Raw genomic sequence first — 17,321 nt, 5'->3', positions numbered from 1 at the left:
GGAGAGATAGAAAATTGAGCAGAGAGAGAGAGAGAGAGCTAAAGAGAAAAAGAGAGGGGGAGAGAGCTAAGAAGAAAGAAGAGAGGGAGAGACAGAGGAGAGAGAGGGAGAGAGTGAGAGAGGAAGAGGATAGCTAAGAAAAAGAAAGGAGAGAGAGGAAGAGGGAGAGAGAGCCAAAGAGAAAAGAGAGGGAGAGAGAAAGGGAAGAGGGGAGAGGGGGAGAGAAGAGAGGAGAGAGAAAAATAGAGGGAGAAGAGAGAGCTAAGAGAGAAAAAGAGGGAGAGTGAGGGAGAGGGAAGAGAGAGAGGAGAGAGAGAGGTAGAGAGAAAAAGAGAGGGGGAGAGAAGAAAAGAAAAAGAGAGGGAGAGAACAGAGAGAGAGGGAGAGAGAGGGAGAGAGGAGAGAGAGAAGAAGAGGAAGAGAGAGAGCTAAAGAGAAAAAGAAAGGGAGAGAGAGGAGAGGAGAGAGGAGCTAAATAGAAAAAAAGAGAGAGGAGAGAGAGGGAGAGAGAAAGAAAGAGAGGGGAGAGTACTTTCTTGCCTTTCATTCTGCACCAAGATGTTGGTGACAACCTGTCTCTTATACACATCAGATGTGTATAAGAGACAGAAGAGAGGGAGAGAGGGAGAGGGGGAGAGAGAGAGAGAGGGAGAGGGAGGGGGAGAGAGAAAAAGAGAGGGAGAGAGAGAGAGAGGAAGAGAGAGAGCTAAAGAGAAAAGGAGAGGAAGAGAGAGAGAGGAAGAGAGAGAGGAAGAGAGAGAGAGAGAGAGAGAGAGAAAAGCTAGAACAAGAGAAGGAGATCCATCTAACACCCACCCTGGGGTAGCCTGCCCAATCAGAGTACAGTATAGCAAATCAATTAGGGATGTCTTTAACTATATATTGGCTGGGGTTATTTCTGAATACACAGTGGGGAGCGTATAGCCTAATGAATCAATGTGTAGGTACTGTAGGTGCTGTTGTCCGGGGGTTAAACACAGAGCACTTACTTGTGCATTGCCAAAAATAATTAAATGAGGGTTGGACGATATACCGTATTTTACTTTATACCGGTATTGATGCAGGAACCAGTTTGGGTTTTTACTTTACCTTCTATAACGGTATTTACATTTTTGTTTTGTTAAATGTGATATTGAACTTCGGCGTGTGTAATGTTCATTTTCATGGTTTACTCCAGAGGTGGGGGACGTCCGGCCTCCGGGCCTTATACGGCCTACGTAACCGTTTGATCAGGCCCCCGAGCCAATTAATATATAAAAAACATTTAAATAAAAAAAGCTCTAGACGTCGTTTTCCGTGTTATTCAATAAAATAAAATAAATGTAATCCCGAGGGTAGTGCGTACATCACTGGGGCTAAGCTGCCTGCCATCCAGGACCTATACACCAGGCAGTGTCAGAGGAAGGCCCTAAAAATTGTCAAAGACCCCAGCCACCCCAGTCATAGACTGTTCTCTCTACTACCGCATGGCAAGCGGTACCGGAGCGTCAAGTCTAGGACCAAAAGGTTTCTCAACAGCTTTTACCCCCAAGCCATAAGACTCCTGAACAGGTAATTACATTTTGTGTCCCCCCCCAACCCCTCTTTTACGATGCTGCTACTCTCTGTTTATCATATATGCATAGTCACTTTAACTATACATTCATGTACATACTACCTCAATTAGCCCGACTAACCGGTGCCTGTATATAGCCTCACTACTGTATATAGCCTCGCTACTGTTATTTTTCTCTGTCTTTTTAAAAAAAATTTTTTTTTTTTTTTTTTTTTACTTATCTATTGTTCACCTAATACCTATTTTTTACTTAAAAATTGCACTGTTGGTTAAGTAAGCATTTCACTCTAAGGTCTACCTACACCTGTTGTATTTGGCGCACATGACAAATAAACATTGATTTGACTTGAAATGGACAAATTTATATTTTTTGTTGTCGAAGTGAAAGGCAAACCTGTATGCCTAGTTTGTGGRCATGCACTTGCAGTAATGAAAAAGGCAAATTTGGAGCGTCATTCCAGCTCGAAAGATGCTAAACTGAATGAGTTGAGAGGACAATTCCGTGTGAATAAAGTCATTGCTCTTCAGCGGGGTTTGGGTGCTCAACAAGCCGCCTTTTACGAAACCTCGTTTGGATGGGGWAAATGATACGCAAGCAAGTTTTGTGGTGAGCCAGCTTATCACAAAGAAACTGAAGCCTCGTTTGGAAGGAGAATTTGTGAAAGAGTTGCTAGCACCAGACAAAGTTAAATTGTTCCAAAGTGTCAGTTTGTCTCGAAGAATCGTCACGGAGCGGATAACTGACATGGCACAAGATATCGAAAAAACATTGAAGGACTGCGCAAGAAATGTCGTATTTTTGTCTTTGGCATGTGATGAAACGACTAACATAACAAATATCATCCAATTTGCCATTTTTGTGCGTGGGATTACCGCTGAGTTTGACACAAGGGAGGAATTGCTGTATTTGGAAGCCATGCATKGCACTACCAGAGGTGASGACTTGTTTGAGAGACTTTTCTCGGCTATGARCAAATTTGAGCTACGGTTTGAAAAATGAAGTGGCCTTACTACAGATGGAGCGCCAGCTGGCTCAAAAAAGGGGTTAACCGCATTAGTGAAAAAAGAAATGAGTTGTCTCAGTCTTGATCCAAGTGATTTAACTGTGTGCAACTGCATCATTCATTAAGAAAGTCAGTGTGTACAGTTCCTGAAGCCGAACAATGTCATGGCAACTGTAGTGTCGACCATACATTTTATCAAAAGCAAAGGGATGAATAACTGCCAATTTAAGGAGCTATTGAGTGATCTTGAATCGGAGTATGGTGATCTGGTTTACCTCTGTGAGGTGTGATGTTTGAGCCGTGGAAACACGCTCGCGCGGTTTTACGGACTGAAGGATGAAGTAAAACAATTCATGGAGATGAAGGGGAAACCTGTCGCGGAACTGAGTGATGACAAGTGGATGTGTGATTTGGCCTTCATGGTGGACATAACCAAGTATCTGTCTGACTTGGAAGTCAAGCTCCAAGGGCCAAACCAGCGATCTCAAGGAGTGAGCAGTTGCTTGACTATGGTGTCACAAGTACTTTCTTGCCTTTCATTCTGCACCAAGATGTTGGTGACAACGATGCTGCTTTCTACAAGCGTTCTATAATTACAGTGCATCTTACTGTCTGCAAACTACTTTCTGCTAGTTTGTCTTTTCTTAGCAAGTTCTAGTTAAAATAAACCGCTAATGCTAATCGCTAGTTAAATCAATGTACTAAGTGTACTAAGTCAAAGCAATCTTAGCTAGCTAATATAGCCTAGTATCAGTGCTGGTGTAGGTCTAGATAAGCATGTTGTTTGTGCAACGGTATCTTAAAAATCAGAGAGGAACAGGCACAACATGAATATGTTAGCTAGCTACATGAGGTAAGAAAACATGTCATGTAACAYCTAATTAGTGTTCCCTGGAAACACTGACCAACATGGTTCCTAGCCTGTCAATAACTCCTCCCTGGCATCTTCATTCGTTGTCATGTCAAACAAGGTATTCTAGATGGTGCCCACTATATTAAAACTATAGAATTAGATTAATCATTATATTTCCATGATTCCAACAGTTCACCAATTAACTAGGCCTAGATGTTTTTACCCATATCATGCAGCTCTGTAGGGCACAATGTGGRAATTATAATAAAATTGCAGGAAATGCAGAAATAGATAAATGCATTTTATTTKWATTTTTTAAGTTRGATTGAACAGTATAAAACAAACAGAATGAAGAACACCCCCAATGAAATCMCTTCTAATGTAGGTTTTTCCACYTTAGGGTCATGAACTACTCAGAAAGCATATTTAGAACTTTTATTCAAAAACATCAAATACCGTAATAAATTAGAAAAACACCGYGCTATGATATATTGGCCATATCGCCCAGCCCTAAATGAAATRCAGTGTCTTATTCCCCTGTGACACTGGGCTAGCTGCACAGAAATGATGCCTCAGGACACATAAAGGGCTGCTGCTGGGGGGAAAAAACAAACACACATAGAATTCCTGGTCATGGGGGACAGTCGCAGGGTTGGGCATTGTTGTCAGGTGGAAGTCAGGGCGACTGGGTGAGAAAGAGCTCTGTCATGGCACAAATCAATAACCGCTTCTCCTCTTACTGTCTGAATAGTCTGCCACGTGGATAAGCTTGCCTCAATGAGACTACGTCTGCCTGGGGAACTCAAGCAGGGATAGTTGCTTCACTACTAGAGGCTGCTCGACTGTTATGTTCAGTTAAAACAGTGTACTGTAATGTATTTCACTGTGCTGGTGTGAACATTAAATGGAACTCCTTTTTAAGCTGGGAGCTCCAGTTAAAACAAGCACCGCATATATCTATAAAAGTGGCTTATGTGGCACAGATAGAGAGGAAGCAAGCTGGCACCCTACAGAGAGAGACACTGAGGCAGGTCCCTAGGGTGTGTGTGTGTCAGGTCTCTCACCCTTGCAGTGCAGCTGAAGGTGACACACTCACACACACTCACTTTTGCTCTTCAGTGAAAATCAACACCAGATGCTCTCTCCCTGCATATTGATTGTGTGTGGGAGGAGAGAAAGAGAGAGGAAAGAAAGACAGAGGGAAGGAGAGAGAGAGAGAGAGAGAGAGAGAAAGAGATGAGGCGAGAGAGAGGGTGGTGAGAGAGTGAGGGGGGACAGAGAGAGGGGTGAGAGAGCGAGGTAGAGAGCCCATCTAGCTCTTTGCAGCATCGTAAGTGGGGGCACAGCCGAGGGGATCCTCATTCACATAGACCAGACCAAACCACTTCTGCCATGTAGGCCTCACAATGCAAATACGACCTTTCATTGTCACGAGCTACACTTGTCCGCTCTAAGTCTGTTTGTTGATTTCAATTGAAGGATAACTGTGTACAGATAAACTGTACACCCGACCGTAAGCAGCATCACCGTTACTGCCCCCTGCTGTTGTTTTGTTCGGGACGAATCAGGCAAATACTTCATATTTCACCACATCGTTCAGGGCTAAAGCTAAAGGCGATAGATGCAGAGGACAAGTAAGTGTAACCTTATGGTGGTGAAGGAAAAGAGGGTGTGAGAGGGTAGAGGGGGGCTRGGGGTGTGTTATCACTGACCTCGGTGATGCGGGGGTTGGTACACTTGACGTTCTTGCTGGAGAGGTCTAGCCAGCGGGGGTTGAGCAGCGGGCAGTGGTGGCGCAGGGTACAACGGCCTTCTCCACTACACCAGCCACATTGGAACTTCCTCTGGGCTTTCAGACACATGCCACAGCTGTCCCTCTGGGCAGCACACTTATACAGGTGCACTGTGGGATACAGAAGGACTCAGCTTAAACACAACAGTGGTGGAAACAGGAAACAGCATTTGATTTGACAACCTAACATTATAATGACAAAGTGCAGTGTAATGTAGTAGTGTGCTGTATTCCTGGAGGATTTTGTTGGTTAAAACATGAGATTTTTTAACAAGGATACAACTGTGCTCTTCATTTGTTTGGGTAAAAGCAGGTATTATGCTGTGTCTGACTGGTCTCCAGCTGAGACAAGATGTTATTTGACAAGAAACATCTGTTTTATGTGTTGGTGAGATATGTCAACAAATTTGAGTGTGTGTGTGTGTGTGTGTTTGTGTGTGTGTGTGTCAGTCTTACCTTGTATTTTATCTGGGTTGTCTATAATGAAGTTGCCGTTCCAGACCACTGAAAAATCCACTGGCAACTCACTGATCTTCATCCCTTCATAAAGATACTGCAGGAGGGAGAGAAAGAGAGGGAAGGAAGGAAGGATGGAAGAAAGGAAGGAAGAAAGAAAGGAAGGGAGGGACGGGTGAAAAAAAGAGGGGAAGATGGAAAGACAGAGAAAAAGAGAGGGAAAGAGAGAGAAAAAGAGAGGGAAGGGGGGGAATAAATCATTTCAGCATGAGAATGGTAAACCCCAGCCCCAACCCTGAGCCTGGTACCGCATGTTGAATGGTCCCCCAACGTTGCTACAACCTTGCATCACCACCTCATTTGAGAGGAGAGCTAAGTGGAAGGCTTCTGGATTTGGATGTCCCCTTCTTTCACAGAGCTGCTGTCCTGAGCTGCCTACCTCCTGGCTGTGTGTGTGTGTGTTTGTGTGTGTCCTCTAGGAATAGGGCTGGAGGGCAGAGCAGAGCCTTACTGCAGTCCTCTCCTGTGCTGTCCTGTGTAATTACCCAAGTCAGGACCCATCCCTCCCCCAGCCTCCCCACTGACAGGGTACCGCTGCTGGATACAGGTGACATGGCCAGGGGCCTCACACCACCGGAGCTGGTTCTTCTCAGACACTGATACTCACTGACAGTTTGACAATCATTGACATTCATTGACACAGAGTGAAAGKGGGCTTAAGTGCAAAATGGGAATTGATATTGTGCTACAAATGGAGTGAATTTAGGAGATAACTGGGGTGTTGTGGTGATATAGTGAAAATAATGTAATGTGGATACATCTGGCTTTGTGAATAAGAGAGAGATGGAAAATGTGTGCTTTCATTTGAATACATACACAGTATGCTGTGTTCATGTGCCGTGAGTGTTTGTTTGCTCTCCTGCAGTATGTGTGTATGTGAACGTGAGCCTTTGCTAGCTAGCCTGTGTTGCTGTGAGTGTCCATCACGTGTTTTAGCGTGACTCCGTGCCCTGCACTGTGTACCCACCGAGCTGTTCTGACACTGTACAGAGGAGCTGTTGAAGCGCAGGGCGGTGACTCGGTGGCTGACCCCCTGGATGTGGAGGACACACTCGTACCCCGCTGGCCTGACTGGGGTGGGGGAGGTTCCGGGCCTTCAGGGTGATGGGCTTCACCTCCCCAGCCGGGATCAGAATCTCCTCCGAACGTACCAGCTGAGGACAGTCCTGGAGAGGGGGGACGGGAGGGTCAAAGGTATATCACATATAATAAATAAATATAACAACAACAAACAAACACAGCACGGCTGGGTAAAATAGTGTTCTCTTGTTATGTGAGAGATCAAAAGTCCTTGACAGGGAAGTGGTGGAGGGAGAGGGGAATCAACAGCAGGGTCAAACAGGGTCTAACGGGCGTCACTTCCTGGCTGGTGCTGGAGAGTGTTGGCTGCTCCACTTCTTCCACTCCAAAGCCTTTCTCACATAATAGGATCAATTCAGATGGTCAACCTTCCAAAATGCTGCCGGTGCTTTGCGACTGATGACAACTGACAGCCGGAGGAAAACTCTGCTGGATCATAACACGCCGGGGGAGAGGGAGGCCAATAATAGCTACAGCAGTATGTGTGTGTGTGTGTGTGTGTGTGTTGTGTGTGTGTTGTGTGTTGTGTGTGTGTGTGTGTGTGTGTGTGTGTGTTGTGTGGTGTGTGTGTGTGTGTGGTGTGTGTGTGAGAGAGAGAAGTGTGTGCTACGTATCAGTCATTGCTGCCGCAGTAGTGTCTCTGTGGAGTGTGTGAAAAGGGAAGTGTGAAGAGAGAGAGAGGCAACTGTCCTCATCTCTTCTGCAGCAGAAGTCTATCCTCTCTCTCTCAGGCAGACAGATCAATGGGTTACTTTACACCCCGATAGGTAAACACACTCCTTAACCACAGTCACACAGCAGGGTGTGAGCAGCCAACATCAGTGAAATCTCTTATCAAAGAACACACACACACACACACACACACACACACACACACTGTGCCACTCATACACATAAACAACCTGATTGATCTTGTCAAAACATCCCATTGTTACAGAGGTGTTAAAAGGCTCTAATAATCGACTTCTAATTGCTAGTACCAAATACAGAGGGTTTGAATGGCAAACGTCAATATGGAGGGGCTTAGATGTGTCTGTCTGGAGACATGCCCCTCAGGCTGATAGGAGAGAGAGAGAGAGCATGCTTGTGTGTGCGGTACGTACCTCGGAGGCGTTGACGCGTCCCTCCTGGAAGGAGCAGCTGGAAGGGTCGTGGGTACACAGGTTTCGGTACTTGCACCAATGGCAGCGGAAGGCACTGTTCACACAGGACAGACACCTGCACGGAGGGACAGACAGATGGACAGGACACACACTCAGGAAGCTGCGCTAGTCAAGTGGGAGGAGGATGGCACAAAAGGAGCAACCGAGTGCAGCAGATCCCAAGTGGGCACATGCTGTTGATGCCCTTGTGGTTGGCACGGTACCTCCTAGTTCCTATACAAGTCTGCCAACCCCGACAGCCCTGTAGTTTGTAGTGGCACTATAACCGCTACGTATGACTAGAGGCAGCAGTACAGCATAGTGCAGGCCCCAATTGCACCCTATTCTCTACATATGCAGTACTTATGTAGTGCACTAAATAGGGAATAAAGGGTTTCAAAAAGGTTATTCGGCTGTCCCCATAGGAGAACACTTTTTGGTTTCAGGTTGAACCCTTTTTGGTTCCATGAACCCACTGTGGAAAGGGTTCTACCTGGAACCAATAAGGGTTTTACCTGGCACCGAAAGGGTTCTACCTGGAACCAATAAGGGTTCTTCAAAAGGGTTCTCCTATGGGAACAGCAGTAGAACACCATTTAGGTTCTAGATAGCACCTTTTTTTCTAAGAGTGTAGGGTACAAAGTCAGGGAAGGAGTGAGGTAAAGTGAGTTATGGGGACGAATAAGATGTTGGCACAGCTTGATCCTGTCATTACCATTAGGCCAGTATTGTTGTAATGTGATTGTAATTACCAGCTGGCAGGGGGCACAGTGCCCGCGTGCTGCTGTAGATGCCCTGGGCAGGGTGGGAATGGGGGAGTGGGGTAGAGATATAGCTGGTATCTTCTGTGCATGCATACTGCACGCATAACCCCCCAACCTCAAACCATGCCCCTGTGCTCATCCTGTGCTAAATGAGATGAGGGAGGAGGGTTAGAGGATATAGAGGGATGGCAAACAGCAGACGCAGCCTAGGGGAGAGGATGACGACAGGATGTGTGTGTGTGTGCATGCATACTCTCGTGCCTGTGTGTGTTGCCAACATTATGCGCATGTGTGCCTGCCAACATGATGGCTCAGATCTCTCAGGAAGCGAGGAAGGGGACATTAGAGTGTAGTTGTCAGCAGGTTAGGGTGTAGAGCTTCAGGAAGCGAGGAAGGGGACATTAGAGTGTATTTGTCAGCAGGTTAGGGTGTAGAGCTTCAGGAAGCGAGGAAGGGGACATTAGAGTGTAGTTGTCAGCAGGTTAGGTGTAGAGCTTCAGGAAGCGAGGAAGGGGACATTAGAGTGTAGTTGTCAGCAAGGTTAGGGTGTTAGAGGCTTCAGGAAGCGAGGAAGGGGACATTAGAGTGTAGTTGTCAGCAGGTTAGGGTGTAGAGCTTCAGGAAGCGAGGAAGGGGACATTAGAGTGTAGTTGTCAGCGGTTAGGGTGTAGAGCTTCAGGAAGCGAGGAAGGGGACATTAGAGTGTAGTTGTCAGCGGTTAGGGTGTAGAGCTCAGGAAGCGAGGAGGGGACATTAGAGTGTAGTTGTCAGCAGGTTAGGGTGTAGAGCTTACAGAAGCGAGGAAGGGGACATTAGAGTGTAGTTGTCAGCAGGTTAGGGTGTAGAGCTTCAGGAAGCGAGGAAGGGGACATTAGAGTGTAGTTGTCAGCAGGTAAGGGTGTAGAGCTTCAGGAAGCGAGGAAGGGGACATTAGAGTGTAGTTGTCAGCAGGTTAGGGTGTAGAGCTTCAGGAAGCGAACTCTGTCCCCTAAGGGTTGCATTACAGTGATGTTGATTGAAATGGTTGTAACATTTTCTGACTCTCTTCTGTTTGGATCCCATAGACAGGAAGTCCAGGTCTCTATGACTATCTGAAATGGCATCCTATTGTCTATATAGTGCACTACTTTTGACCAGGGCCCGCAAATAGGGTGCCATTTTGGACTAACCCTATGACTGGTACAGTAATTGTTCCCTCCTGATAGTCTTACTGTACAGTATATTGAGGAATTCATTGTTGGAGGGAGGTAAAGTCTCATTGGGCTATGCTTCTATTTTATTTTCCTTCCCTGCAACGAGGCTGGATAAATGATGCATACTTATGCTGAAATATTCACCAGTGCAAAAGCATGGGAGGGATCCCTGGCAAGCACACTCTAATTCAGAAGAATGAGGCTGATTCAACCACCGACATAGCAGTGTGTGTGTCTGKATGTGTGTGCATTTGTGTATCAGTCTATGAGCGTGGTCTCATAGACTAGACAAAACATAGTAATCGTAAATCCTTATCCTTTTAACCTAAATCCTAAATTTAACCCTAATCTTAAACCTTTTAGCTAACCCATTCCATAACCCTAACCTTAACCCCTTTACTAACCCTTCCCCTTCCTCTAACCTTAAAACCCTTTAACCTAACTCCTCAACTTAACCCTAACCTTAACCCTTTAACCTAACTCCTCAACTTAACCCTAACTGCTAGCCTAGCTAACGTTAGCCACCTAGCTAGAATTTGTAACRTATAATTAATTTTTCATACATATTGTACGTTTTGCCAATTTGTAACATATAATACAAATTGTAATTCGTAATATATCATACGAAATGGGTGATGGACATCCACAAATGAATACATACCATGTGTATAGAATAATACTAAATAATCTGAGACCAGGTTGGTGTGTGTGCTATGTCAGCCTTCTAAACTCCCTGATTACTCCCTGATTACCTGAGTAGACGTGGCAGCTCTTAATAGTGTACACTGTGACTTTGTGTTCCACTCAGACAGGCTCCTCAGACTACAGACACGAGGACACAGTCAGACACTGACACTAGAGAGGAGGAGAGGGTGGAGGGCAGGGGAGAGGCCTTTCAAAACAAAACAGAGGCCCATGACATCCAACAGAGCCAGTGTCAGACTAAGAGCCTACAATAAGCAGTGTTTCTACATGGCAGAGAACCAGGATTCATTATGGCAATTGCCAGAGGTTTCCGTTGTAGAGCTCAAGGGAGGGAACAGTTTAGATCAGATTGCATTAGACATCACAGGGGCTATTTTAGGGTTACGAGGCTCAGACTGAGGGCAGGTTAGGTTAGGAAGTAAGGACACTGACATATTCGCACAGTATTGATTCAGTAGGGTGCTCCGGGACTGCAGGACTCCAGGGCCGGTATTCACAAATACTGATCTAGGATAAGGGCCCCCCTGTCCATTTAATCTTATTCATAATGATCTAAAGGGGAATCTGAGCTGATCCTAGATCAGTAGTGAACACTGGCCCAGGAATGCAGGGGGAGGAGAAAAGGAAGGATACTCACAGTTGGTGGACACTGCAGTTGTAGAACTTGACCTCTGTGCTGATGACCATCTGGCCAGTCTCYTTAGAGTTCAGCCTTAACTCTACACCTGACCAGTCTAGAGAGAGAGCAAGATAGAGAAAAAGGAGGGGGAGAGAGAGAGATATCGAGAGAGAACAATGAATGAAGGAAGCACTTACACAAATTACACACTATAATGTGTAGCAGCATGTACCAACACTTCCTGGATTCAATGCAACCTGTTTTAGAATACAAATTAAATCAGATTGTATTAGTCACATGCGCCTAATACAACAGGTGTAGACCGTACAGTGAAATGATTACTTACGAGCCCCTAACCAACAAGTGGAGAAACACACACTAACTCACCCCCATCTTTCTCTTGTAGAAGTCTCTCTACCTTTTCATTGTCAAGAGCACAGCCCCCCTCTTTCTCTAGCAGTCTCTCTATCCCTCAGGTTTCTTCCTTCCCCTCCAGTAGTTTATCCTTCTTTCCCCCAGTTTCTATCCCTTCTTTTTACCAATCCTTCTTTCAGTCTGTCCTTCTGTCCGTCCCCTGTTCACCTTCTCAGTCCACCGGCGGTCTGGAAGGGGCCCAGAGTGAAGGTAGCGGGCTGCAGACAGTGCCGGTGTGGCCACTGCCCAGTTTGGCTAGTCCCGGTGGGTACCTGGTGCCAGTCTCTGCTCTGGGACATGTGGGTCTGACTGGCTACCAGGTACCTGCTGAGGACCAAGCTGACCCATCCGGCTGGCCACTCATCCCACACAAACACTCATCTCATCCCACAGTCCGAGTMCAACAACACCAACACACAGTATATTATCTCTTAGTCTCTCCATTACTAGCATCATAGGAAAGCACCATCTGTGACTGCAGTGATTTGGCAGTGTGTGGTAATCTGAACAACATACTCATAGTTATTCTACTATAAAGGCAATAGCAAATCTCTGTGTTATGAAGAATGCTGCCTTGTTATTGCATTTGTTTTGGTTGATGGTGAGTGTCTGGTTCAGATGTAGAATCTTAATTTGATCACTCTTTTGTTGCTGAGAATTTTCCTACACAGCAGGAAATGCAAACTTGTAGTGTCTTTTGAGTTTTAAAAAGGCTTCTAAAGTTTGTAATTTCCACTTTGAAATTTCAGACTTTCAGATTTCCCCTATTGAAAAATGTATCAACCCCTACAAAAAATGTCCATTAATTATAATCCACATAATAATTCACATTTCCTGTTGCTGCAGGATTATTTTCATGCTTTATCAAACTGGGTCAAATTAAGATCCTACATCTGTACATCTACACCAGCATAGAGCCTGCCTGTACAACCTCTCTCCCAGTGAGAGAACAGCAGAGATGTGATGTTTAAAGCAGAAAGCAGGCTCAGGTTTGGGCTCAGATGGTTTGTGTGGGAGGTTTCAATGACCCTACATACACTCTTCTCTCTCATTGCACCTGCTGGGGAGATGCRTTTTTGCTTTCCCACACACCAGACTGTACACTACACTACACATCTCAGCCCTGCATTTCAGCTTTGCGTTACAGAATCTATTTGGCAACTACAAGCACACAGAAAGTCTCCTCTCTGAGTTCTGCTGTTCCTGATCCTGTGTCTGCCATTTAGTTTCCATATCAGGCAGATAAGATGTCTTCCTTTTCCCCTCTCTCCTTCCTCCCTTCCCCAGCTCCTCCACTGCCTCGCCCACCTCTCCCTCACCCTCCTCATCCCCTCCCGGCTTCTTTCGCAGTCATTACTTCTGCACATGATCAATGTTCAATAATCTATCCCCTGTTAGGCAAGCAGGCAGGCAGCCTGTCCAGGCTGATGAGGGTCAGGGATGTATGCATGTGTATGTGTATTAGGTCTGGGTGGTATAACTTATTTTACTATATACCGGTATTGATGCACGGACCGGTTTGAGTTTTTACTTTACCTTCTATAACGGTATTTCTACGTTTGGTTTCATTAAATGTGATACGCAACTCTGGCGCCTATAATGTCAGTTTTTATAGTTTTATAGCCGCTGCAGAACGCTAACCACACCAAGCCCTGCCCCCTGTCACTCAAGGAGAGAGCAGTTGTTGGACCATGGAGTCACCAGCACTTTCTTGCCATTCATTCTGCATGGTCAGATGAACGCAACAATGTTGGTGACATGCTGCTTTTCACAAGTGTTCCATAATTACACTATTCGTTTGTGTATCTTACTGTCTGCAAACTACTGTTTGCTGGTTTGTCTTTTCTTTGAAAGGTGTTGCTAAAATAATTTATGTTAGCTGCTAATTGCTAGTTAGCTGGCTAAATGTATTAAGAGTCAGAGCAAATGTAGCTAGTTAGCTAATACTGCCTGGTACCAGTGCTGATGTAGGCCTAGATAAGCATGTTTGTGCAGGGGTATCTTATCAGAGAGGAATAGGCAAAGCATGAATATGTTGGCTGGCTAACTAGCTACATGAAGTCAGAAAACATGTCATATAACATCTAATTAGGGTCACCTTGAAACACTGACCAACACTTTGGTTCCTACCCTGTCAATAATTCCTCATTGGTTTATTAATTCATTGTCATGTCAAACAACAAKGTATTCTAGGTGATGGCCACTATATTCCAACTATAGAATTAGAWTAATCATTATATTTCCATGATTCCAACAGTTCACCAATTAACTAGGCSTAGATGTTTTTACCCATATCATGTTGCATTGCACAGTGTGGAAATGATAATAAAAGTGCAGGAAATGCAGAAATTGATGAAAATGCTGAATTTTTGTTTTGTTTGGAGTCCGATTGAACAGTATACACTGAGAAAGCGCCATTGAAATCACTTATTTGTATTTATTTAATAAAATAAATAAAAAGATTTAATCTTGATTTAACTAGGCAAGTCAGTTAAGAATAMATTTCTTATTTACAATGACGGCCTAGGAACAGTGGGTTAACTGCCTTGTTCAGGGGCAGAACAACCGATTTTTACCTTGTCAGCTCAGGGATTCGATCTAGCAACCTTTCGGTTACTGGCCCAACACTCTAACCACTAGGCTACCTGCCATTTGTGTTGCCACCCYAGGGTCATGAATACTCAGAAAGCATATTTAGAACTTTTATTATTCAAAAACATAAAATACTMAAAAAAWATATTGTGATATTATATTTTGTCCACTTCGCCAAGCCCTAATGTGTATGTGTGTGTGAGGGGGGATTGTGAGGAGATTAGACATTTATTAGGGCAAAGACATTTTAGCCCCCATCGAGCACCACCGACTAGGGGACTGCCGGGTAAACATGGCTGCCATTTACTCTCAGAGGTGGGATTACAGCGACAACACACACACACACAGGGCAGCACGCACACGCACAACACACACCACACACACACACACACACACACACACACACACAACACACACACACACACACACACAACACACACACACACACACACACAACACACACACACACACACACACACACACACACACGCACAGTCTTTGTGAAGCCAAATAGTGTGTGCTGTGGCAAATAGTGATTGTATGTGTGTGATCACCTATGATGTCACACATTAATGTCACGTTATACATGAATGATCGTCCAGATATGGGGCGAGCTCTCAAATATTTAGGCGCTCACAAAACCTGGGCACACCATCTCAAGCAGACTGAAAAAAAAATATATACAAATCTTGGAAAGGGACATCATCTTGTTCCAACACGTTACTAACTCACCATCCTTAAGCTACTCCTTGTTTTCTCCCTCCCCATCATCATCATAGTCCTACGAGGACCCAGTCTATCCTACCTCCACCTCCACAGTGCTAACTGGCTTCAGTACTGTGTGTTAGCCTCATGTGAGGACAGTAATCTGGGCGGCTCTATCTGGCCACAGGCCTTGGTCCCTGGTCCTCCAGCCTCCAGGTTCCTTAATGGGCCCAGGGCCCATTGGAGCACACTGCCCAGCAGGAAGACTGGTCTGGGGGCAGGGGGAGCTTGTTATGCTGCCAGCCTGGAGCGCCACCCACGTGGCGGTTTGGATCAATGAAGTGACCAGATGTGGGATTAATGAGGGGAGATCAATGTGTGTGTCGTTAACAGAGTGGAGATGGAAAGAGGGAACATCGAACATCTCGTTAACACACAACCCTACAGGAGCTTATAAATAGCAGAGAGATAAAGTGAAAAAAGAACTCAAACAACGGTTGTAAAACCAGCTGCTGCCCTGTGTATAAATGTTTGGCTCCAATCCAACTATCACCTTGAGTTTAATCTACTATGAAATTGTGACGATTGTGTTGACGATTGTGATTAGGGATCCTTGCCAGATACATAAGGTGTGTGTGTGTATATACAGTTGAAGTTGGAAGTTTACATACACCTTGGCCAAATGCATTTAAACTCAGTTTTTCACAATTCCTGACATTTAATCCGAGTAATAATTCCCTGTTTTAGGTTAGTCAGGATCACCACTTCATTTTAAGAATGTGAAAAGTCAGAATAATAGTAGATGATTTATTTCAGCTTTAATTTATTTCATCACAATTCCCAGTGGGTCAGAAGTTTACATACACTCAATTAGTATTGGTAGCATTGCTTTAAATTGTTTAACTTGGGTCAACGTTTGGGAGCCTTCCACAAGGCTTCCCACAATAAGTTGGGGAGATCTTGCCCATTCTCGCTGACAGAGCTGTGTTGTAACTGAGTCAGGTTTGTAGGCCTCCTTGCTCAACCACGCTTTTTCAGTGCTGCCCACACATTTTCTTATAGGTGAGTCAGGGCTTTTGATGCCACTCCAATACCTTGACTTTATTGTCCTTAAGCCATTTTGCCATAACTTGGAAGTATGCTTGGGGTCATTGTCCATCTGGAAGAGCTCAATTTGTGACCAAGCTTTACTTCCTGACTTATGTCTTTGAATGTTGCTTCAAATACCACATACATTTTCCTTCTCATGGATGCCAATCTATTTTGTGAAGTGCCACCAGACCTCTGCAGCAAAAGCACCCCACAAAATGATGCTGCCACCCCGCGCTTCACGGTTGGGATGGTGTTCTAGGGCTTTCGAACCTCCCCCTTTGTCCTCCAAACATAACGATGGTCATCTATGACCAAACTGTCTATTTTTGTTTCATCAGACCAGAGACATTCTCCAAAAAGTACAATCTTTGCTCCCCATGTGCAGTTGCAAACCTGTAGTCTGGCTTTTCTTATGGCAGTTTTGGACAAGTAGCTTTCTTCTTGCTGGACGCCTCTTTCAGTTATGCGATATTAGGAACTCATTTTATATGATATAGATACTTTTGTACCGGTTCCCTCCAGATCCTTCACAAGGTCCTTGCTGTTGCTCTGCGGATTTGATTTGCACTTTTTTGCACCAAGTCGTTCAATGCTCGAGGAAACAGAACGCGTCTCCTTCCTGATTGGTATGACGGCTTCGTAGTCCCATGGTGTTATACTTGCATCTATTGTTGTACAGAGGTGAACATGGTACCTTCAGGCGTTTTGGAAATTGCTTCCAAGGATGAACCAGACTTGTGAGGTCTACAATTGTTTTTCTGAGTTCTTGGCTATTCTTTTGATTTTCCCCATGATGTCAACAAAGAAGGCACTGAGTTTCACGTCGGCTTGAAATACATCCACAGTACACTCCAATTTACTCAAATGATGCCAATAGCCTATCAAAGCTCTAAAAGCCATGACATCATTTTCTGGTAATTTTCCAAGCTGTTTAAAGGCACAGTCAACTTAAGTGTATGTAAAACTTCTGACTCACTGGAATTGTGAATACAGTGAATATAACAGTGAAAAAATCTGTCTGCACAATTGTTGGAAATTACTTGTGTCATGCCACAAAGTAGATGTCCTAACCGACTTGCCAAACTATAGTTTGTCACAAGACATTTGTGGAGTGGTTTGCAGAAACGAGTTTTAAATGTCCAACCTAAGTGTTATGTACAACCTACGACTTCCAACGGGTATGTGTGGTGCGTGTTTCTACCTTGGTCGGCGGGATGAGAGGAAACAATCTTTACAGCGGCGACACACAGAGGATCTGGTTACCCGCTGACCTGTCCCTTCTTACCTCTGTCAGG

General features: G+C 44.8%; 1 pseudogene; it reads right to left on the bottom strand.

Annotated features, from left to right (window-relative positions):
* Positions 1–17,321, bottom strand: part of LOC112069195 (plexin-A2-like) — a 79,403-nt pseudogene that overhangs the window by 54,777 nt on the left and 7,305 nt on the right.

The sequence above is a fragment of the Salvelinus sp. IW2-2015 genome, unplaced genomic scaffold, assembly GCF_002910315.2.
Source record: "Salvelinus sp. IW2-2015 unplaced genomic scaffold, ASM291031v2 Un_scaffold928, whole genome shotgun sequence".
Lineage (NCBI taxonomy): Eukaryota > Metazoa > Chordata > Actinopteri > Salmoniformes > Salmonidae > Salvelinus > Salvelinus sp. IW2-2015.
This window is presented reverse-complemented; position numbering and strand designations above follow the sequence as displayed.